The sequence below is a fragment of the Taeniopygia guttata genome, chromosome 11 (genome assembly GCF_048771995.1).
Source record: "Taeniopygia guttata chromosome 11, bTaeGut7.mat, whole genome shotgun sequence".
Classification (NCBI taxonomy): domain Eukaryota; kingdom Metazoa; phylum Chordata; class Aves; order Passeriformes; family Estrildidae; genus Taeniopygia; species Taeniopygia guttata.
This window is the reverse complement of record NC_133036.1, coordinates 15,290,217-15,313,445: the sequence shown is the minus strand read 5'-3', so window position 1 is coordinate 15,313,445 and position 23,229 is coordinate 15,290,217.

Here is a 23,229-nt window from a genome sequence, read left to right as displayed (position 1 = left end):
CTCTGCTTTAACCTTTTGAATACTACTATGACTTTACACTCCAGACTATGTGTAAGGAAGGACTCAGTGGCTGCTGGGAACGAAGCTGGAGCAGAGCTCCTAAAGGACAGGCAGGCGAGGAGCCACTCTGGCCATACCTGCAGTCTGCTCACACTTGCCTTGATAGCTCTGTCTATGCAAACATTTAAAACACCACTGACAGAAATTAATACTTGCTCCAGTCAAGGTGACTTTGGGCATCAGAACTGTGCAGCGAGGAGAGGTGGAAAGTGGCTATGGCACAGTAAATATGGTCTGAGATTACAGACATGTTGCTGCATACAGCAAACACCATAAAATGCAGCTTGTTCTCCTAACAGATGTTTTACTTTTTGTGTGATTTTTCCTTTCTGAGCAATGAAAACTTTGACTGATCTTGGAGGTCACTGACAGATGATGAATTCTCTGCTCCATAGTTGGCAGTAACTCAAACATCAAGGCAATGGTGGTGGGACACATCCTCCTCCAGCTTGGCTCATCTCCAGAGAGGAAAGTCATCAGCTACAGCTGGGCCTTATCTACATTGAGGGGTACTTGGTAATGACAATTTGGATCAGGTTTTCCCATGCATGTCTGTGCAGCCTTGTTTTTCTTTCAGTTGCATGCCTGGAGTTACTCATTGCCATCAGCTCTTGCCCCAGTGTTGTGTCCTTTTTAAGGCTGATGCATTGAAGGAGTGGGAGTCCCAGGCCAGGCAGTGGCTCAGGCTGCTCCCCGTTAGCCAAGTTATCCTTTTCCTAGCTGTGCTTATTCCTCAAAGTTAATGGTGGAGATAAAATTAGATTTTCTTTTTACATTGTCAACTTTTCAGTAGATAACAAGGGCAGATCTCTTCCAGGATCTCCAGTGGAAAAACTGATTCAGACTGTGGCAAGACATTTGCACCCTTTCTTTGCCAGCTCATACAACCTAAAAAATTAAGGCAGTAGTGAAAGAGAGAAGTGTGTCTGCCAGATGAGTTGAACTTGTCTCTCCCTTCAAAGGCTTCTGTATCTGGCCCTCGGACTCTCCTTGGACCCTGTCCCCTGCAGGTTAGTAGAGGACATCCATCTTTTCTCCAGCCCAGCAAGTTTTCCTAAAGTTTCACAGCACTCAGGATGGAGGGTGAAAGACTCAAAGTCTTTGTGTTTAAATAAAAAAGGAGAATGAATGGGAGAGGCTTTTCTTCTTGTTTTGACCCTGGGGTTAACTCATCTTTTATCCAACTCTCATTTTTTTTTTGCCACTATCTTAACATAAGATTTTGGTAGGCTTTATTTCCCACCCTCAAATATTCTGCAATGTGAAGATTGTTTCCATCAGTGCATTGTTGCTGCTTTTCACTGGGTTTCATTTCAATAATTAAAATATTTCTATGCAAGCTAATAATGGTGTGTTTGAACCCCTCTAGATGTAAGAATAGTGTTGTCAACATTACTATTGTCACAGCCTTTTGGTCTTGCTGTAGCTCATAACAGTGAGAGAATATGCTAATATAGATGAAGAACATAGAGCTCACAAATTTCTCCACCAGCATTTGTTACAAGTCCAGATTTAGTTCAAGTTCTAATTGTTGTATCCTTTTGGTGTGATTAAACCATCATTCCTTGCCTTTGAGGATCAATCCTTTGGACTGGAGGTTGAGAATCAAATTGCCTCTGTGCCCTGAAGTCTGAGAATCAAATGAAGAAATTTACTTCATGGAGACTTGAAATTTTAGTTGAACTAAGCCTAAAAAATGACCAGAGAACTTTTTACGGTGATAGGGAATTAATCTCCCATTTCTACCAGAAATGTTGTACAGGAAAGGCTACACACAATGGAGCCAAGGTATGGTTGTGTTATTGGAAAAGAAGCAGCCTGGTATCATCTTCCTAAATGAAAAAAAATCCTCTCTTCATCCTGCACTGAAATAGAAGTTCTTGGTCCAGGAATGCCCAGAAGTTGAAGTTTACAATTAATCTACAAATTTGATATAAGGGAAACAAATTTCTGTTAGAAATCCTTTGGTTGAAAGTATGGAAATGAATAAATATTTGAATGACAATCCCCTCTAATTAGGCAACTAATATAAGGACCACTAATAAAAGGTTAAGCTGTTTTGTTGTGAGCCAGTGGCCAATCAGCCATCCAGCCAGTCATGCCTGAGAGGTACCAACTTCTGTGCTGATGTTTTCCAAGGTATCAAAACAAATACAGCAACTGGAATAACAAGTGAGGCTGAGGTGTTGGAATAGCTGGCAGGGCAGGAAAGTTATTTAATCATCTGACATGGTCTTGCAAAAGAAAACTCAGGATCGGGAATTGTGAGAGTAAACTCTTAAGATTTCTTCTTGGATTTGAAGTAACAACTGGAAAGCTGTGTATTTTTCATCTCAAAACAAGTGCTCTCATCTTTCTGGCCTCCCTAGAAAACATTAGATCTGAGATTTTAAATTAAGTCATGCAAACTTGAAGGGCACTTAGGAGGCATCAAGACAATCCTCGTGCCCTGGGGTGGTGTAACTGATCACTCCTCTGTCACTCCCAGCAGATGCTTGTCTCATTTTTTTCAAAAACACAATTTTTGGAAGCTGCAGAAATATGTCCAGGAAATCTCTTCTTTGCTGTTTTTGCCACACAACAATTCTCTCTTGATATCCAGTGTGACTCTGCTTGTAATTTAAACCTTTTATTTCTTCTTTTTATTGTGACTTAGGGAAGCTTTGAATCCACTCCTCTTTTCTGCCTTTAATGTGACTGCAAATTGTTATCAGGCTAACATACCTCATTCTTTTATTCACTGACTTAATAATGCTGATTAATTAACCTGTTAGGTTATGGCTTCTTGATTTATCATTGCACCTATATTTTTTGCACTTGGATCACAGCCTTGTGGAAGAAAGGTGACTCAAACTGGCATCACCTGAGGTCTTCCAAATGTATAAAGCAGAAAAATGTCCTAATTTCTTCATTCATGTGTTACAGTATATATGTGTTTTTGTGCATCTGAGTAAGGCATTAAACATCCTCTATGGCACCCAAACATTTTCAAACATTTTTTAATTTGTCTTCCCCTTCCTGTAGGTCAACATACTTGCAGAACATTCTGGTTTGATCTCTTCAAGGAGTTTTACAAATTTACACTTTTATCATTCAGGTCACCGAGAGTGCAAAATAGAACCTGATCTAGACCACCTCTTTTAAGCCTTTTTTTTTTTTTTTTTTTTTTTTTTTTCATAGTGAACCATTGATAATTGCTCTCAAGGTATGGATTTAAACCAGTTTTGCACGCACTGTATTGTATTTTCATCAGCATCCGGGGGATATTGCACTGGAAATCAGGAACATGTGATAACTATTTAGATGTGCTTGAGTGTTCAATGAGTATAGATGTATTAATATGCATTTGGATTTTTTGACTGTTCAGTGAATGGATGCACATTTTTACTGGTGCAGCTGGTGCTTTTTAAAAGTGATGCATAGAAATTCACTTACTAATGAAAATTGCAAAGATATCATAAAGTAAAGAGATGGGTTATTGGGTTCAGAAAACCAAAACTGGCACTGAATCTAATTACCAAAGGGGAAGGTATGCTGCCGTGAATTTGATTGAGATTTTATGTAAATCCCGTCCAGCTAGTCCACTCCAGCATTTAATTTACAAGTCTAATGGACAATAAGGATGTGCACTCTGCAGATTGTGGGTAAGCAGCAAAGCAGCTGCTCTGGTGAGCTCCTAACTCAAATGAATGATAGACATCTTACAATTTCTGCTGTGGGTTTTGTCTCGAGTACCTGGCAGTGGGGGTGGTCAGAAGACAGTGACCCAAAGCTTTGATTCATGGCATTAACTTTTGTGTAGAGCAAGGCTCTGAATCCTACAGGCCTGTCCTACTTGATAGCACCTATTGTCAAAAAAACACTATAAAAATTAGAGTAATAGTTGATGGGCACCAATCATTTGTCTTTAGGCACTTAGGAGTTTCCCAGGCTTTAATGTAGCCTGTGTTCTGTTTCCAAATTCAGTTTATGAATGTTTTGTCTCTGCAGGTTGTAGTTCATCCTGGAGTTGAAGTGACATGAGGGTTTGTGTGCTGGAGCCAGTCCAGCAGACAGCACAATAACCTCCTCTGCTTTCCATTTATTATTCTTTCTGTTGCTCCCAAACCAAGGCATGAACAAGATGTTTTTTACTCTTTGGTGACATTTCCTGCAGTAGGGGAAGAATCTCACCTGTAACATGAGGTTATTTTCATATGATCAGAGCTCCAAACAGTCTCAGATCTGAGTTTGCCCTCACAATCTAGAGTACCTCAAGGAAACTCCTTGAACTACTCAGCTAAGAAAAGCTGGCTCTTGCAGTAGGAAACGTGTACGTACTAAAGGAAAGGCTTAGTGTAAAGGATGTAACTATAATTTATGCCATAAGCTCTCCACATGTTTTTATGCACAGCTAGAAACCTCTTTGGCTTTTGCAAGCCTTCTTCCATTTCAGAATTAGCAGAATAAATTTCAGTTCAGTGCCCTCTCCCTAACCTGAGTCAGTTTAAACTCAGGAATTTTATACACAAAATAACAAGCTTCTGAAGGTGACATTTGACTCTGTATTCTCTGTAACATGGTTTATAATGTATCATATGAGTTTACTTAGAAGTTGTAAGAAAAAAAACAGGGAAAAAAATATGAGATTTACTAGAGCTTCAGAGAGCGGTCAGGACACAGTCTCCTGGGTTTTGAACTGCTTAAACTGCACCAGCTTCAGTGCATTCTGCTGATTTGGATCATGCAAGTGGCTGGGCTTAGATTGCACTAGTGGTGTTAAGGCATATTCAGGCAAACCCTTTATTCATCAGTTCTGTGATGAGCACTTCATGCATAGCATCTTCTTTATCATTCCTCCCCATAATTCGATGTTAACATTTTCCCTTTCCTTGGTCTTTAAGATGTAAATAATCATCTGATTAAATATCTCTTGAGAAGATTATGCTATGGATAGAGGACTGTCACTGCACCCCTTACAATCAATGTTTCACTTGTTTATGTGATATATGTACACCTGTGAGTAGTTGCCATTACCCTTGATTGCAGCGTGGGAGACTCCTAGCTTAAAACACAACCATGCAAAAATCTGTCTTTTTTCAATAGTGTCTTTTTGCAAATGTGAAAGCAAGGAAATGCACTGACTGTAGATAAAGCAGCATTAATGCTGAGAAAAAAAATATTGTAACAGGAGCGTAGCAGTCACTAAAACAGCTTTGCTCCCTCCATTGCTGCTATCATGAGCACTGTGCCTTATACAGAACATTTTTTAGCAGGAAAAAAAGCTTCAGTCCTTCCTAGAAATAAAATTCCCACAATGTCTAATGCTAGGTACGCACTGTGGTTGGTTGAGGCATGAGATACCTTTGCTTATCATCTTACCTGGGAAATTAATTCATATTTGCTTCTAGAAATGCTGCATGTGGGTTAACACTGAGCCAGGGAGCTGTACAAAGCAGAACAAAAAAAGGGCAATGTATCAAACATAGGGAAGTTTCCTACTAATGTAATGCAGGGAATAGCATTAGGTCCAGTGTTATTTAACATCCTCGTTAATGATCTGAAAGAGGAGAGTAAACAGCTGGTTAATGAAATTCACAGATGATACTAAATTGGAGACATTATAAATATCACTGAGGGCAGCGAAATAATAGAAAGGGAACTGAGATCAGAAACATGCCAAGGAAATAAGGAAAGGAATGTCAGCTGGGACAAATGTATGGTAATTCCCAGGAGGAAAATGGGAACAGCTCTGCTGGAGGGGACAGGAAGCAGGACAAGCAGGATCAGGCTGATTTCCAACGCACCCCAATTCTGCAGCATGGCCCAAACCCCAGCAATCCCAGCACCCTTGCACTTCAAATACAGCCCAGCCTTAGTGAACAGCTCCTCTGCACCACAGAATGGGGAAAAGGCTGGAGGATAACCACTGGGACTGCTCTCCTCTGGGAAATCCTCTCCTGGCTGGTACACTGGCTTTTAGACTGCTTTGTGTTGCCACAGAGAAGCAAAATAGCTTTAGCAGCTGAGAACTGGACCTGAAGGATAGAGGAGGATTATTTAAGATAGCACAAAGAAAGGCAGATCAGGAAGAAAAGACAAGTAGGAGAGTTAAAAAAAAAAACTAAAAATTGAAATTTCAGCCTGGATGTCAAGGGAAAAGCTCCTAACTAATCTGCAGAATAGTCTTCTGAGGAAAGTAGTGGAAGCTTTGTCATTTAGGAGTTTTAAAAACAGAATGAGGGAAACACTGGAAACCATATCAGAGGAAACAGGCAAGAGTGGGCAGGGTGTGGGCTACCTGTGTGTCCAGCTGATCTTCTTAGTTTTATCAAACCAAGATAAACATCTCTCCAATCTTTCACTATCACAGAGTGCTTCACACAAATGTGTTGATTCTGGAGAATGTCTGTACATCTCAGTCACAGAGACATTTTTACCAAAATACCTTTGCTGCACTATACTGAGATTTATTCAGTGAACTTACAAGTTTTCTTATCTGTGGCTGAATGGATGTCAATCACGCTGAAGACTGAAAAGGAGGAAGAGCATTAAAGCTCTCCTTTGCCCTATGTAGCTCTCTTTTTCAGCATGTGCATGTTCTTAGCTCTGTGCTGAGAACATTAAAACTGGTTAGCATGGGTGTAAAAAATTTTACTACTGTAATTACAGCAAAAGGCTACCTGTCAAGAAAATAAATGCAAGTAATCAAACATAGCTACGAATCTGGCTTTGGACTGGAGACCCATTCAACCATGCTGTAAGGAGGCAGAGCTCCCAGTGACGTCAGGGGCTGATGCCAGAGCACAACTGGGCTGTGAACCAAAGCCACCACATCAGAACCATCTACCATAAATACTCTGGAATTTAACTACAGCTGTCAGGCTGTGCAGCAAAGGGAATTGAGGCCTCCATTTGTCCTGTTCCTCTCCGAGTATTTCCAAGTGAATTTAGAAAGGTAAGCATATATATATATATATATATATATATATATATATATATATATGTATATACAATTATATTTTATACATATATGTGTGTATATATATATAGGTATATTTCAGAATGGAGGAAGATTTTTGAAATGGTAATGAGGAAATGTGAGTTATCTAACAATAGAGAGAACATGCCAAAACATTCCCAAGGTATGTGGTTCTTATCAAAAATGGAATGTTTAATTTCTGTTCTGGTGCATTTTATGTTTATGCTGTCTGACAATTCTGTCTGTGCCCAGTATCCCATCTGAGTCCTTGACAGGTATCCATGATGAACTGCTGCTCAAGTTTCTGAAATGTTTAAGTGCCCTGTTGGGCCTGTAAGGGCTTTTTGAGCCCACCAAAGAGTGAGGCACTTGCAGAAGTCTCCTTCACTCTTATACTTTCCTATTTTCCTACTCAGTTTTGAACACTTGAAAGCACCTGGGCTGGAATGGTGCAAATAAATGACATCTGATCCTAAAAGCTGGAAAACACTTGAGAGGAACAAATTTCCTGCAGCGTTCAGGGGAACTCCTCATGGTATTCAATAGAAGTCCCCATAACTCCTGGAGCTGTTGGAGGCACTCAAACTATTTCCCTGTTGTTGGGGGTTGAGATCAGGGTAACTGGCAGCTTTTTGAAATGAGATATTATTTTGACAGGGTAGTCAAAATGTTCCATCTTGAAACTTTGGGCTTATTACTGAGAAATAAAGAATTTCTTCATCCCAATTTTTTTTTTTTTTAATTTCTCTGCCCTTCTGCTAAGTCTGATCAGTTGGTTCCCTGTGACCTCTCAGAAATGTCTTGCCTTTCATGTGTGCAGGGAGCTGTTTGCAAAGCAGTCCTGCACCGAACAATTTTACTTTTTTGTGGTCTATATTGCAGTAAACCTATTTATAAATCAGAATTTTAACTTAAAGTAGGATTTTATGACTAAATCATTATTGTATAGCTTCAGAATAGTAAATCAGTCTCTTGTATCATAAGTGGAAAGTGAAGATTTATAAATCAAAACATTTTATTTAGGAATTTCTCAGGGAGATTTGTAAATCTGCTGTAGAATTTGTAAATCCAGATTGGGGTATGTAAATCCATTTCATGACTTATAAAGCAGTTGAATGTTTTAGCTAAATCTAATGTTTAAAATAATGATTTCTGAATCAAAACTTTCTGCTAAAGATTTACTGGTGAGTTTTATAAATCAGAGGCAAGATATATAACTCAAACTGTGAGAAGTTCAGATTTATAAATCCAACTTGTAAATCAATGGAAAAAACATCATGTTTTACACTAAATAATATTTTACAAATGGCACCTCATACATCATGCAATTGCCACAAATCTTCTGCATGGGAGTCAGGGTACATAATGTGGGACTGAATGAAAAAGGAAAACTGTGGGAGAGGCAGCACAGTGGGTTCAATGCTGGGCTCAAGCCCTCCAAGGCTTGGCTTGTGGTACCTGCCGGTGGTGTCGACCTAGTCAGGAGTGGACATTTGTCCAAATCAATATATGATGGCATAATTCATAACCTTGGCAACTGCAGCAGAGGGGAGGCCCCACACAGGAGTAACAGGGGTGTTGTAGATCATGATTGAAAAGCATTGGCAGAGTTATGTAGGGAACCTTATGCAGCACCTGTCTGCAATGCACCTGTTATAGCAGGCTGTCCCTTCTAAAGGAGCCAAAATCCACATAGAAAAAAACCAAAAAAGCCCTAAAATGCCCTCAAACCCAGAAGACTTAACTCCATAATCTTACAGACCTTTCCACTAATGAAATTACTAGATGAGGAAAAAAATTAAAAGTGATATTATAGGTGTATGCAGCTATCATTAAAAGGATTTAGGAAAAATCCTCACTTTTCACTTTATAATTTTCAAAGCAATTTTTATTCCCACAGCAGAGCTTAGGTCTAGGGGCAAATATTAGAGAATAAGAATAAGAACCTATAGCTTCTGTAGGAGCTTCACATCTGGGTAACTGGAAATTCTAGTGCTCATTTGGAAGTGGTGGGTTTGCATTTCCACAGCTGTGGAAAATGGGTTTTCTTCCCCCCTTACCATTTATTTAGACCCAAAAATGTGCCTTGGATGGGCAGCTACCATCCACTTTTCTTCCACCTTCATTGCTCATGTGATGAGGGGTTGATGTCCCACATGTGCCTCTTCTGGAGCCTTTTGGGCAGGGCAGGCAGGGCTGGGGTGGCCTCCAGGAGCTCAGGCACTCTGGCCAGGGTGCAGCAGCACATCTCCATGGACACTGGGCTCTGCTGCCTTCTGCAGTGGGCAAATGCACTTGAAAGGGAAGAACTGGGGGTTGCTATCCAAGTCAGAAAACTACTTGTTACAGAGAAAAATGATAGAGGGAGAAGGTATAGCTGTCCTTGATCCTGACAGTGTTTTTCACCTGGGAACAGGTTCCTGTCACCCAGCTGCGAGTGAAAGATATCTTGTGTCCCAAAATATTTTTTTAGAATTCAGCTGTTGGGAGGTTAAAAAATTAACCTGGAATATCAAGCTGAGAATTGTAGATGAGTGCCACTAATTTTGATAACAGAATCCTTAATTGGCTGTTTTTCAGAATTCAGTTCAAGAATACAAGGAGCTCTGTATATTCCCTAATGGAAACTTTGAGTTAAAATAGATTTGAAATTGAGAGTACATTTTTGGTAACTTGGGGGTAAAAATAAAACAGAGGGTGTTGTAATTATCCCTAAAACAACAAAATTCAATAGACACAAAGAAAGTTAAAAGAAAGACAAACATGTTAAAGTGGGGAAATACCTAATTAAGCCGAGTAAACAACCTTCACTGTGCCCTGTAGTGATGTCATACAGTAATTATATAGTGATACATTTTATTGGCCACTGGAACTGAGTTTTGATCCTTTGATCAGTTTTGTATTTTATATTTCTGCCTTGCCGTGCAGCATCCGTACATGACAGGGAGCTGAGGATGTGCTGAGGGATGTGGAGGGTGGCTTTGAGGGGAGCAGCAGGCAGGAGTGAGGGCATGAAGGGAGGAGGAAGAGTCATTTAGGGACAAAGGAGTCTAAGGGACAATTGTGCATAACAGAGCGAAACCAGGGCTGGGCAAGTTGGCTTTTTGAGGCTTTTTTGACGTTTTCAGCAGCAGAGAGGAGCTGGGCTTTTGGATTTTTTTAAAGCCAGACTGCAGAGTGAGTGACCAGCACCGCTGAAGTGACCATGGGCCCGTGGCTGGGGTAGGAATGTCTCAAAAAGGTTTTGTTCACCAGGGAAGATTTCTGCAGAGCTGCATTGAGAGTCACAAAGTCACTTTTTCTGATTTGTTTCTTCCTATGTCCTTGCTTCAGAGCCATCATCTGTTTGGCTGCAGCATCCCATGGAGCCAAAGCTGCCTTCCAAGGGGTCATGCAGCTACACAGACTTTGTTTGGTGGCCAAGTCTTCCACAGTCAGAACCGTGCAACATGAATCAAAGGTTTCTTATACTTCCACTTGTTACAATTATTAAGACCGTACCATCAAAATGAGGCGCTGAGTGGACATTCCCAATTAAATAGGACAACCCTTGCTAGATTCCTCGGTAACTAGAGCCTCAATACAGTCCACAGCAAACTGTAACTGCCTGGAATATTTTGAGAGTTTTTAATGCTGCTGTTAAAGCTTTTGAACCAGTGGAAGGCAGATAGTGTATTAAAATACTAAAATATTTTAAATTTTTGTTGTTGTTAATCAAAGCATTCCCGGACAAATTATTCCAAGTTATAAACTGGGATAGGATATGGTGCAGTTTTCAAACATTACAGAAAGGTGATCCCTCACTGTTAAGTGCTTAATCTTATCTATAAAGCCTTCAATTGCATTTTGTAGTTTCCTATCTCCCTTTGGATTTACAGTCCAGCGGAGATATAACCTTTTTTCCCCCTTCCAATACTTGCATTTCTTTAATAACAAAGTTCTCTTGCAATTTTTCTTTTGTAAATGCTAGACAAATGTTTTTGTTTTATCTTCTCATATTCCAAATAGGCGTTGAGTGAGTTGCAATCAGTCCCTCAGAGAAAAACCTCTGACTGAATTTCTTCATTGGGAAACAATGTAAAACTGTGTGGGCCTACAACTGACCTGGCAGTTGTCTAAATACATTAGGATAAACTGCTTTGAAAGGCAAGGTTGTGTCTGATTCCTCTGAAGTGGTTGCAGTTTCCTCAGCCAACCTTCCCTGTTCTCCAGCAAGGTCTGGAATCCAGGGGCAATGCTCAGAAAAATCTGGGCTTTATTCCAGGAGGAGTAACAAAGAAGCAGAAACTTAAGTGGTTTTGAATGCAAAGAGCCCTATTCAAAGACATTTCAAATATTATTCTACTATTTGTCATGGATTTTTGTCTTATCAAATTTTATCTCTCAACAGGAGACAAAGTTGAGTGGCAATAAAGTCATGTCCCTTAAGCCATATGGAAATACTTGGAAAGCCTTGTGTTGAAGGTGGAGCTGTGTCTTGTGCCATGATGTGGAATTTCTGATAACCCTAACCTCATCAGCTCATGCACAGAGTGAAACCTGAGCTGGATATGGCAGTAGGAAAGGAGGGGATGGGTCACACAGCTGAATGCAAGCATTATCAGGAAGTCCAACTGATGATCTTAGTGCAAAACTAAACACATCAGTAGGCTGTGCTTCAGTGGCTGCAATCACCAGAAAAAACTAAGAATATTTCCCTTGCACTAAAACTCACAGCTCAGAAAGCCCAAGTGCAGTTGTGTGGTTGCCTGATTTACAGGAACATTTACCAGAGCTAATTACAGTTTTCATACCCTGGTGATTTGCTTCCAAATCACAGAAATTGGTTTCAGAATTTCATCACCCCCTCTTCTTCTGGAGGTGTATTCTGAAAATGAGAAATAAAAACACGGAGGTAAAAAAGATATAGAGGTAGATTAGGTGACAAAGATGCATAAAAGTTACTTTCAAGTTGTATGGAAATGTAATGTCATATTAATACCCACATCTTCTGGTTATACATGATGACATTACTATTCATACAAGGAACGGAAATTTCTCTATGAAAATACATAAATGCTACTCCAGCCTTGCACGTAGAAGAATGCAGAATATAATTTACAAGCATTGTATCCACTTTAGTCAAATCCATGTTACCCAGAGGTTGAGTGTCCATACTGGGTATTGAAGCCCAAAACATTGGATTTTAAATAGGACTTTTGGTCACCTTGCAGCTCAGAATTCCCAGCAGTGACAATACCATGAGAATGAGCTAGCAAACCATGGTGTCCATGCCAGAAGGGGCAGGAAGCCCTTCCTCTTGGGTCCCCATCACAGACACCTTCAGCATGATGACAGGGCAATATTTTTATGGTGCAGAGCTCGGTTGTCCCAACATGGAACTGGCACAGGAGAGGGGACCACCCTGCAGGGTATAAAGGAATAAAAATCTACAAAAACTTCTCTCTGTCTTGCTCCAGAAGAAGCCATGCCATCTTGTAGCTCAGCAGACAAAGCTGATGGCAGGAGACTGTGTCACTTTTCCAGCTCTGCATTGCTGCCCTCATGTCCTGTTGCAGCCCTGGATGCAGCTTTGCTGTTTGCATGATGTCACCAGCACTGGCACAGAGAGGACTGTGAAGTCTGATTTCTTTCATAATCTCTAGAATATAATGATACAGAGTCTGCTGAAGTACCAGCTCAGATTTCCCAGCTGTGGTTGGTGGTAATACTGATGCTAATGATGAGCAGTAATAAGCAGTACTGATACTTAAACTCTTGCTAACATCTTTAGTCATCTTCCTGACCTTTTCCCATTTCCTGGCTTGCAATATTCATTTAAAAGGAATATATCATTATATAATCATGGAAGATGACTTTCCTTGTGTTTGCATTTTTTCATATTATAAGAGAACCAAATTTTTTCCTTTTTTTTTTTTTTTTTTTTTTTTTTTGGCAGTAAATGGATTTGCACACTTCTCCTATCAGAGATTTAATAAAAAATTATTCATCATCTGCTTGAAGCTTTTGAATGCAAGCACTTCTCATCAAGTCTTTCTTCATTTGTAACAAACATAACTCATAAACTTTGTCTGACAAAGGAAAGTAGTTTTTCTTGTGCTAGTAACTCTTATATTTCAGTTTCAGAAAAAAGAGAGGAAAAAAAAAAAGGAACAAGGAACTCTAAATGCTTCCATTCATTTTGTAACCATTTCTTCATCCAAATTTTAGGAATGATTTCTACCTTGTAAGCTCTGGCTTTCAAACTAATAAGTCAAGTGAAAGACTCAGATCTTCCTCAGAGAGCAATGGCTGGTAAAGTGCTGTATGTGTTTCTAATGCCATTACCCTCAGAGGTAAAGGGGAAAGTCTGGTTATTCTGGGTTGCATTCTCCTAATGTGTGTCTTCTGTCTTTGCCTGACAACTTAAATGTCCCTAGTTCTCATTGCAGGGTGATTTTTAGCATAAGTACCTGCCTTGATCCATGTTGCAGTGTGTTCCTTGCTGCTTGAGAGGCAGGAGTTAACCTGGATGTGCAGAGACAGAGGCTTGAGTACAATGCACTCATAGATTATAGCCCAGAAAACAGTGCAACACAACCACCAAAGGGTGTGCTATTCTACCAGGGAGGAAAAAAACACAGCTGTTTTGTGAGATTGACATAAGACTGACCCACAAAGCCATCTGCCTCAGGAAAAAGGTTTTTGTGTTAAAATTTTTCGGTAAGTACATAAGAGTGTATGATGTCATTTTGGCTGAAAAGTCAGCAGAGGAAGCTTTTTTTAGTTTAAGAAACAATCTTGTGTTTTTTAAGGTTTTGGGATGAATGCCCTAGGGATATCTTGGTTATTGACGAAAGGTAAAATAATTGCTAAAGCAAACAGAGAAAATGATGCCTCTTGTGTTCTCCACCAGAGAAACACAGCAAGATGTAAAGGGAGGGTTCTGCTCATTTTCTGGCATTTTCAACATGTTTTTGCATCCAAGCACCCTGGAGGACCCCAAACTTCTCTCTCAGCTAGTCAGAGCTGTTTCAGGCTGACATAAACCCTGGATGTATTTTACTTGTTAAAATATGCAGGGCAGGGTCCCACACTAAACAGTTTCTCCATCTATTTTTTTTTTTTTTTACCTTTTTTTTCAAGCATTTTCTTCCATGTATCATATGTAAAACTTGCAGCTAATTTGTCCAAGGAAAGGAGTGCTTTAGGAGGCATTGCCTCTGCTTGGACTCATCCCAAGCAAGGCAGGAGGTGTGCAGATGCTCTCCTGGCATGATTTACACATGCCCTGGGATCAGGTACCAGGCTGGGGGGATTTGTTGGGTGGGAGACCCAACCCCTTGTTCCACACAGGCCATAGTGAAAACCAGAGCTGGTGGCTGAAGGTTTGTTTGTCTGCCTGTGTAGACTTAAAATAAAAATCTCCATGGATGGAGATTCTACATCCTCTTGAGAAAAACTGTCCCTGTGTGTAAATAGTCTTGCTGTGGCTTTTTTTTTTTTCCCTTTAGCCCAGTTGGATTTCCTCTTCTGAAACTTGTGATTTTCTGTGACCCTTGCTTCTTCTTCTTTTACTGAGAAAAATCTGTCCTATAAGCTTGCCCTAGGTGGTATAAAACAGCAGTTAAATTACCCCAAAACTCTCCTCCTCCAGGGTAAACCAATTTAGCACCCTCAAATTCTCCTCTCATGTCTCCAGTCCACTGGACTCTCCATTACAAGTGAACTACATCTATAGCTATAAAATGAGTAATTTTGTCATTAAGATGACTGGCCTGTGGGATACTTGTAGCTCTGAGTAAATACACAACCATGTTTTTCTCTTTCATAAAATTACCCAAAAGCATTTGTGTAATAAGGATGCTAAAATTATCTTGATTATACTTGTTTATATCAATTCTCATCAGACACGATAAATATTAATGTAAGAATGAGTGTTAAGTAAATTGAGATGATCACAAAACAGCACTTTAAACCAGCATTATCATCCAATGGATCACCCTGTCTACAAAGGATGGCAATAAAATGTATCAGTTGACCCTGTAATTTGCTTTCATTTGTCTGTATTCCTTATGAAACTTGAAAACTGATATGAAATGTGGAATCAAGGCTTTGATTATTAAGGTAGAATGGGTTCAACAAGTGCTATAAAGACCACTCGATTCTGATAGTTAAATTTTGTTTGTGTGAGACTCTCCAGGACAGCATGTGGCACTCTGCTAACAATGTGTGTTTTTTGATTTTAACAAGACGGTCAAGGAAAAGTGAGATGAGGGAAACTGACAATTAGAAGGTGTTTAATGTTAAAAAAATGCAACAAACCAACAAACCCAAAAGGAGGTTGTACAGACTTACAGCAGTAAGAGCTGCCTGATTAACATCCTAGGAAAGAAAGGGAGCTTGGGAATTTAAGGGAGGCAGTGAGTGGATGTGGATGGCTCTGGCAGTTCCATGAACTGTCCCTTAGTGTCATAGCTGCTGAGGCTCAGGTAAGGACTATGTGTGTGCACTGCAGTTGAGTTTCTTTGCTGTTTGTTTTGTTGTTAGGTATTTGGTTTTTTTTAAATTTCCTTCCTTGCACATAGACTGTATGCAGTGAGGTTAAACCCTGTGTTCTGGTTGTTTAACTCTGCTCTGAGAGGTGCCTCACTGGATCTCTTGAGAGGCTGAGTCTAACCCAGGGCTATTGCAGAAAGTCCCAGAGCTTTGGGGTGCAGAGAGGGACGGGGCAGCTGCAACCTTGGTGCTGAATTTTGGGGTAACCTCGAGTGCCCTCCGAGCTGGCTGTGCTGCTGACAAAGGGATCCCCAAAGATGATCTGGAGCTGGTGTGCAGAAAGGTGCCTGTCCTTAGACAGAATTTTGGCAGGGCCCTTAAGGCTGCGAGTGCTGCAGTGCTGAGTGCTGCAGTGCTGCAGTGCTGTGGATGCATGGCTGGCACCAGAGCTCGTGGCATCTTTCTGCTTGTACAAACACAAATTCCTGCACAAATGCAACAGACCAGAAGCTTTAGTGTTTCTTTCATGTGCTTTTTCTCTACGTGTTGGTTTTTTTTAACTTCCTTGCAATCACTGATAGGTTCTCTGGGCCATGCCCAGATGATTAACTGCAGTTTAGCTCAAGGCTTCATAAAATGTGGCTTTCAAATGAGTTAGTGATAGATGAGTTACACCAGAGTGCTGTATGCAGAGCTAGGAATGACAGCTCTTGCTACTACTTAGGATCGTATTAAAAAGAGAGCTGGAAATTTCTAATTTAGAGAGATTTAATTTAGGAGATTGTGTTTATTGCCCTGGCTGTGGGAAGCATGTTTCTTATTCCATCATCCTCTATCAGTCAGGCTACTTCCCCTTTAAGTTGGTGGCCAAACTGCTGATTGATAATGAGGGAGGACAGGTGCTATTGTGTGAAACCAGGCAGACAAGTGCTGCTGAGATGAGCACCCTGGGGATCCTCCAAGAGCAGCCAGAGCTGCCCAGGGGTGCTGTGCTTCTGAGCTTCTTCCTGTGTGTGACACCAGGAGCCTGGACTTGGCTAGTCACATATAGGTAGTGTGGAAAACACTTTTAAAATAAATTATTTTAATGAACATTGAGTATTGCCTGGTTTATTTTTTTCTTATGTGGTTCTCTTCCTTAATCCCTGGCCTGACTGGTGGTAGCGTTTCTGTCTAGCAATGAGTAGCATGGACATGTTGGAAAAGTTGATAACTGCCTATATATGCTGTGGGGTGGAGAGGATATGAAACCCTTCTAACTTTGAAAGCAAAATATAATCACTGTAGTAGGTGAAGAAATGGCACAACTCTTTATGCATGAAGAAAAACCAGAAGGATTTGAACTTCCCCATGTCAGAAGTTTGATGACAATAATTGTACTCACAAAAAAAATCCTCATTGGATGTATTCAGGCTTGTTGGGCTTTGTTATACTCTTTTCTTGAAATATGCTAATTGTGATATTATCAGCCAAAGTGTTGCTGAAAGTTTTTGTCCATGTTTGGGGATTTATGATCATGAGGCACTGAACACCTGTTCCATGATGATAGGAGGACTCTCTATGGTCTGACACTGGATTAACTTGGTCAAAATTTTGTGGAAAAATTATTCAAGTGAGGATTCAAAATTATTTATTTGTTAGTGAATTCAAAGCACTTGATGTCTTTTTCTACCTTAGACTGTAAAAACAAGACCAGTAATGCTGCTAGCTGGACTTTGAAAATGCAAATAATTATGTAATTAAGAATGTGCTTCAGTCCTATTACACTACCCATAAAATTTCACAATCTTAAAAACAACATGTTTTAAAATATTTTACTAAATATAATTCATGTAACTGAATTTTATAGCCTACCAAGTTGTGCAATTAAATAGTACATGACTATTTCTTACAATTAAAGATTGCAAGGATCTTCCTACATACAATATGATATATTTAACAACTTTTTATGCTAAATAGTTGATATAGTTAATGTTGTAGTCACTTAATTCAATTTTAATTAGCCAAACACTAGTTTGAAAATGTGAGCTTTTCATTAACTGACATTGCTCATATTTTTGCTGCTTGTTTTCCCTGTAGTTTTTTCAAATTATGTATGTATAATGTGTTAACGTTCATGAAATGCATTTATCATTGAAGGCAATGCCAAAATTGGTGCAGAGTGAAGAGAAATATACTTGTGTGTTTTTTGACAAGTGTAGCTTGAGCCTGAGATGATTTTAAAAAAATTAAAAAACAATTTCTAAGCATTAACTGAGTACCTCTCCTGCAGAAAACTCTTCTGTTTTGGTTTTATCTTTCATCAAGATAGAACCAAAGATGGCCTTTTGACAATCACAGGTGTCCAGGCTGAGATTCTGTCACTGAGTAGCCTTGAAATGCATAGAAACCAGGAAAATTCTGTGGAAAGGGATTTACACTCTGAGCATGGATTCAGGAGAACTATTTCATGAGGGACGGATTCTAAAGGACTTCTATAATTTATTGTTTGATTCTGAATTATGAAACTGGGAAAAGGTGATATTAATTTGACTTTGTTATAATACTTGCTTTGCACTGTTAATCCTACTATCTATATAGCTGGGGAAAAGATACCAGCTGGTTATAGGCTAGAAATTACCATATTAATGTTTTATTTGTGTGGGAATATTGTTGTGTTAATTAATGTTTTGATGTGGTTACCAGCACTTAGTGGTCTCTGAACGTCCCCTGCTGACTTAGGGAAATTAGAAATACTTAGGTATGAATGTGGTGGGGCCAGTTATACCATCTCTGCCCAGTACTCAGGTGGGAATCCCACTTTATTTAGGGTGGTGGTGTGGATTTGTGCCATCAGGGAGAAACCTTCTGGTGAAGGGTGGATGGGGAGGTGTTTAGCAGAAAGTGGGGATTTCAGCTTGGCAGTTTGGCTCCAGCCAGGGCTGGCTGTCTCTCAGCACTGATGAGAATTACCTCACTTCATGAGAAGATCTCTAGGTGCCTGTCTTGCTGCAGAAGTGTATTTACAACTCACAGTCTAAAAGATACTTCATTTTGTTGAGTCACAACTGGTCCAAATATTTGTTTCTTAAAACTGCTGGAGCTTTTCTTTTTTTATAGCAAGATTGGAGTAGGGACAGAAGCTCCCAAAATACAATGAAAGGATATGTATGAAGAAAATGGAATGTTAGTGTTGATGTTGCAAATTATGCTCTTTGTTTTACTTTACCTTCATTCCCTCCTTCCTAAATATTTTAATCCAATGGACAGATACTGTGTTTTGCCATTGATATCTCTCCTGTTCTCAGTCTGCAGATCTGAAAGAGTTAAATGTACCAGCACTCTGTAACCTAGATAAAAAATATGCATTTTAATTTCTATTAAAAAAAATCAAGCAGGTATGAATAGCAATAAAATTACTCAAAATGTTTAAATTGAAGGAAAACAATTGAAAATGGATTTAGAAATATAATGTTTAGTTAAGCTATAATGTTCTGTTATTTTAATCAGTATTGTGAAGCAATTTAAACTATGCTGGAAGAGAATTCTTATGTTTTAACATATAATTCTCTCCTTCCCCCAAACAGTCACCAAAAATTCCTTAATGTTTCAGTCATATTCTATGGTCCTTGGCAACAGCAGCCTCTTCGTGCAAAGGTTTTCAGTTTTTTGATCTGTTTGCTGGCTGGCCCTAGTAGAGCCAGCCCTGGACAGAGCAGCCAAATGGACCTCCAGGCTATCACATGAACAAACAAGATGCTTTACATAAGGCCTGGAACAACAAATAAACAAAAAATCCACTAGAATTCCCATCTTGAGAGAGCTGCAGAGTGTTGGCTGTACAGGAGGAGCTCAGATTCAGCATTTCCTCTGCCCTGCCTGCCTTGGCGGGGTAACTGGGGTGCACTGCTGTGCGGGGAGCAAAGGCTGGAGCCTGAGCTCCGCTGGCTCTGCTGCTCTGCAGGCACCTGGAGAAAGATCAGCACTTGAGACAGGAAGAACGGGATTGGCAATTTTGTGAGTCCCCTCCAGCCCTGGTTCTCTGATGAGAACAGCTGACAGCTCAGTTCTGACACTCTCTCCTGCATGACCAAAACCTTGGGATATTTAAGCATGTGTGAATTGGTTCAGAGTGACCCCTTTGCTTTAAATGCTTATCTGGAAAATATATAGCCATATTTCCAGCCATAATTCTGATTTTTTGTGATGTTTTTTGACTCTTTCACCTGCACTGAGTGAAGCAGGTCTTGCCAGTTGTCTGTGCAGCTTCTTCATGGGAGACTTTAACAAAACTTGTCTCTTTGTCCTCTCCCCTTTTCCATGTCAGCTTGTAGGCTTGACACTACTGGCTGTACCTCTCTGAGGACAGTACAAAACTCCTGAGTTTTTAGCACAAATGTTTGCACTCTTCCCTCCACAGCAGAGAATAAAAATTTGCTCATGTGGTGCATGCAGAGGTTTATCTCTCCCTCTCTCCCAGAGAGCCTCTGGTCGTGGAGGAGCCCGGGTGTCTGTGCTGAGGCAGTCTGGGGACGCTGCTGTGGCATGGCCCTGGCTCTGTGCTGCCCATGGGCCCTTCTGGAGGAGCTGCTGCGTGTGCCAGGCTGTGCCCAGCACTGCTGCATGTGCCCGGCTGTGCCCGGCACTGCTGTGTGTGCCCAGCACTGCTGTGTGTGCCCAGAACTGCTGTGTGTGTGAGGCTGTGCCCAGCACTGCTGTGTGTTCCCAGCACTGCTGTGTGTCCCCAGCTGTGCCCGGCACTGCTGTGTGTACCAAGCTGTGCCCAGCACTGCTGTGTGTGCCCGGCTGTGCCCATCACTGCTGTGGGCACTGAGGCCAGGAGCCGTGCAGGCCCCGAGGCACCGCTGTGCGCGGCGCTCTCCCCTCTGCAGCCTCCTCCTCCGTGTGGGACTGTGGGCAAAGGAGTCTCCCATGCTGAGCCCAGCTTTACCTCACCATTGTTTCTGTCTGCTCATTTCAATTCCCAGAGAAGTGCAGAGAAAAGAGAAGATGCTGCCCCGTGACTGTGGAGCACCAGCCTAGCAGCCCTTGGCTTTGCTGGGATCCTTTGGTACTGCTCCAAAGGGATTCCTCAGGAGAGAAGCCACATTGGTGATAAATCACCCTGCCTGAGGCTGCTGAAGAAGGAAAGAGGGGGAGAAAGGAAACACTTTGCCCTGCCTTTTATTTTCAGGGTGGCTGCGTTTGTGGGATCAGAGCTGTGGGTTTCACAAGGACGTTTCTCCCCTTAATCATCCAATTCTCCTAAGAGGGAGCTTCACACCGCGGACACTTCCAGGCACGCTGGCACAAACAGCACGCACGGGGACACCTTGATGTTCTGTGTGCAGCCCCTGCCACTTCTAAACAAGCTTTTTTTGCTATTTAGAACATGTTTATTAAAGAAGATTTGGTCTTTAGAATAGGTACTAAATCTCTGCAATGTGCTGAATTCCCATTCTGTGAGACTCCAGTGCAAGTGCTGAACTGAGGGGAGGCGGGTGAACTTAAATTAACCCAGGAGAGGAGGGTGAATGCTGCTTTCAAGCAGCAGATGCTGCAGCACCAAATAAGCATATTGCACAATAAATAGCAGTCATGGCTTTAATTAGGAATTCAATTGAAGTTGGAAACCACTTGCCTACAGTAAAATTGTCCTATTTAACATTTCTATCAACATATTTTTTTATCATTGGCATTGTTGCTTTTAATTTAACTTTCAATTTTTACTTTCAATGTATATAGATAAAATCTTTTTTAAACACTGCATTAGTAGTTATTTCCCATGCATCTATCTTGATCTTGCATTTAAATCACAGACACTGAAAAAATCAGGGCAAAAAAATAGACACATCTTTCAACTAAGTGTCCAAAAGCTGGAATACCTGTGCTTTTGGATCACTAGATCTATTTGGAGCTCCAGGACTGTGTGCTTAGCAGACACACTCGTGCAAAATGCTCTCTCTGAAAGCTCTGGTCTGGTGGATTGGAAAGCAGTTGAAAGGTGACAACTTGTCAATATGTGACTCAGAATTAGAAGAATACAGGCTTCACTTCCAAACAGCAAACACAGGCTAACTTTAGGTATTGAGCTTCCTAAAATGTAAGAGTTCAAGGAGGAAAAACTGTGCTTTTTTTGTTACACTAGTGTGCTTGTAGTTCATCTACTGCGACTGAAGTTGCTGGTTAACTTTGAGGATTAGCTGTTAATTGTGTGGCAATCTGGAGAAGCTTTCTGCATTTTTAGTTGGGAATCTGTGCATGGTAGGTGGTTCCTGGTGCCCTTAGAGGCACTTTGTAATGATGGTGTTGTGTGTGAGATGGGGCAGGTGATCTGCTAGCTGGAATCTCTGGATCTGTCCATGGAAATGTTGAAGTGGGAGGGGCTAAGCAAAGTCCCCTCCATGCGCCTTCCGCTCCCAAAACTGCAGAGTACTCGCTGAAAAATAAATGCATATAAATTATGTAAATATTCCTCTAAAAAAAAATCATAAAGTCTTTACCATCAGAATAGTGCCACAGTTTTGAAATGGGGAAGTGTTACAAGGAAGAACTTCTGAAGCACTTGCAGACAAAAAAGGCAAACAATCTTAGTCAGTCAATCAGTCAATCTTCTCAGTACAGAAGAGACTAACTTCTGCTAGCCCCAAGTTCCTTGTCGTTTCACTCAGGGGAATTCTTTCCTGGTACAAGACCTGATTTGCAGTATCCTGGGAATGTAAGCAAGAGACACCAGTCCAACTTTTGTGATAATTTAATACCTACAATTATACCTTTATCCTCCCATCAGATGTGGGCAGTCTATATTGTAACAGGTGAAAGAGGAAAACCAAAGAAAACCCACTAAACTCTGCAAAGCAGTTTTACCCTACCCCAAATCTATGCAGGGAGTCAAGCAGAAACTGTGCAGAGTAGGGGCTGTAGCTGGGCCTTGCTAGCTGGGTTGAAATTTCAGACTGATAAAACTATACTAAGTTGTAGACATCCATTTATTCCTACTCGGGTCAGGAAATATATTTTTAAAGCCTAGATTACACGAGCAATGTTTGTGCTAAGCTGAAATTCAACCAACATGGAGCTGGATGTACATTGTTCAAAACTGCCCTGGGAAAAAGATAAATTAGTAAACATATTAACAAAAACAAAAACAAAAACAAACAAAAAAAAGTAGAATTGAAGAACCTACCTGATAGTGTGACTTCAAATATTGTTGAAAAAATACAGTAAGATAAAAAGAAGTAGCAAAAAGTTCTTCCTGGTCTAATGAACCCTGAATTTTTTTACTAACTTATGGGCAGTTAGATTTCAGGAGGCAGCCTCTCTGTCCAACATTCCTCAAGCATTCTTAAACTCTAATACAGCTTGAATTCACTTGTCAGAAGTGGAGAAAGTGGTGGCTTTCCAAATCTGTGTCGTTTCAAGCAATGAGTCATAATCAATAAACTATTCCCAGAACTATAGTTAGGAAGGGAATAAAAACACAGTGAAATCACACAGGAATTAAGGAAATAACTTTAAAAAGAACTTTAGCTGACAGGATATTGGCTACTGATACTATATCCACTTATTTGAGTAAATAATGTGTGGAGTTTGGTTTCGTTTAAGTTAGTATCAACGATTTTCCAATGGAAGGAAGCTTTGAATTTTTTTTTTTTCTATTTGAAATTTGCTTTTTCGGGTGATTAATTTTTCAGCAATTTCTTTTGAAAACACAAAATTCTGATTTCATGTTTTGCCAAAGGAATGTTTTC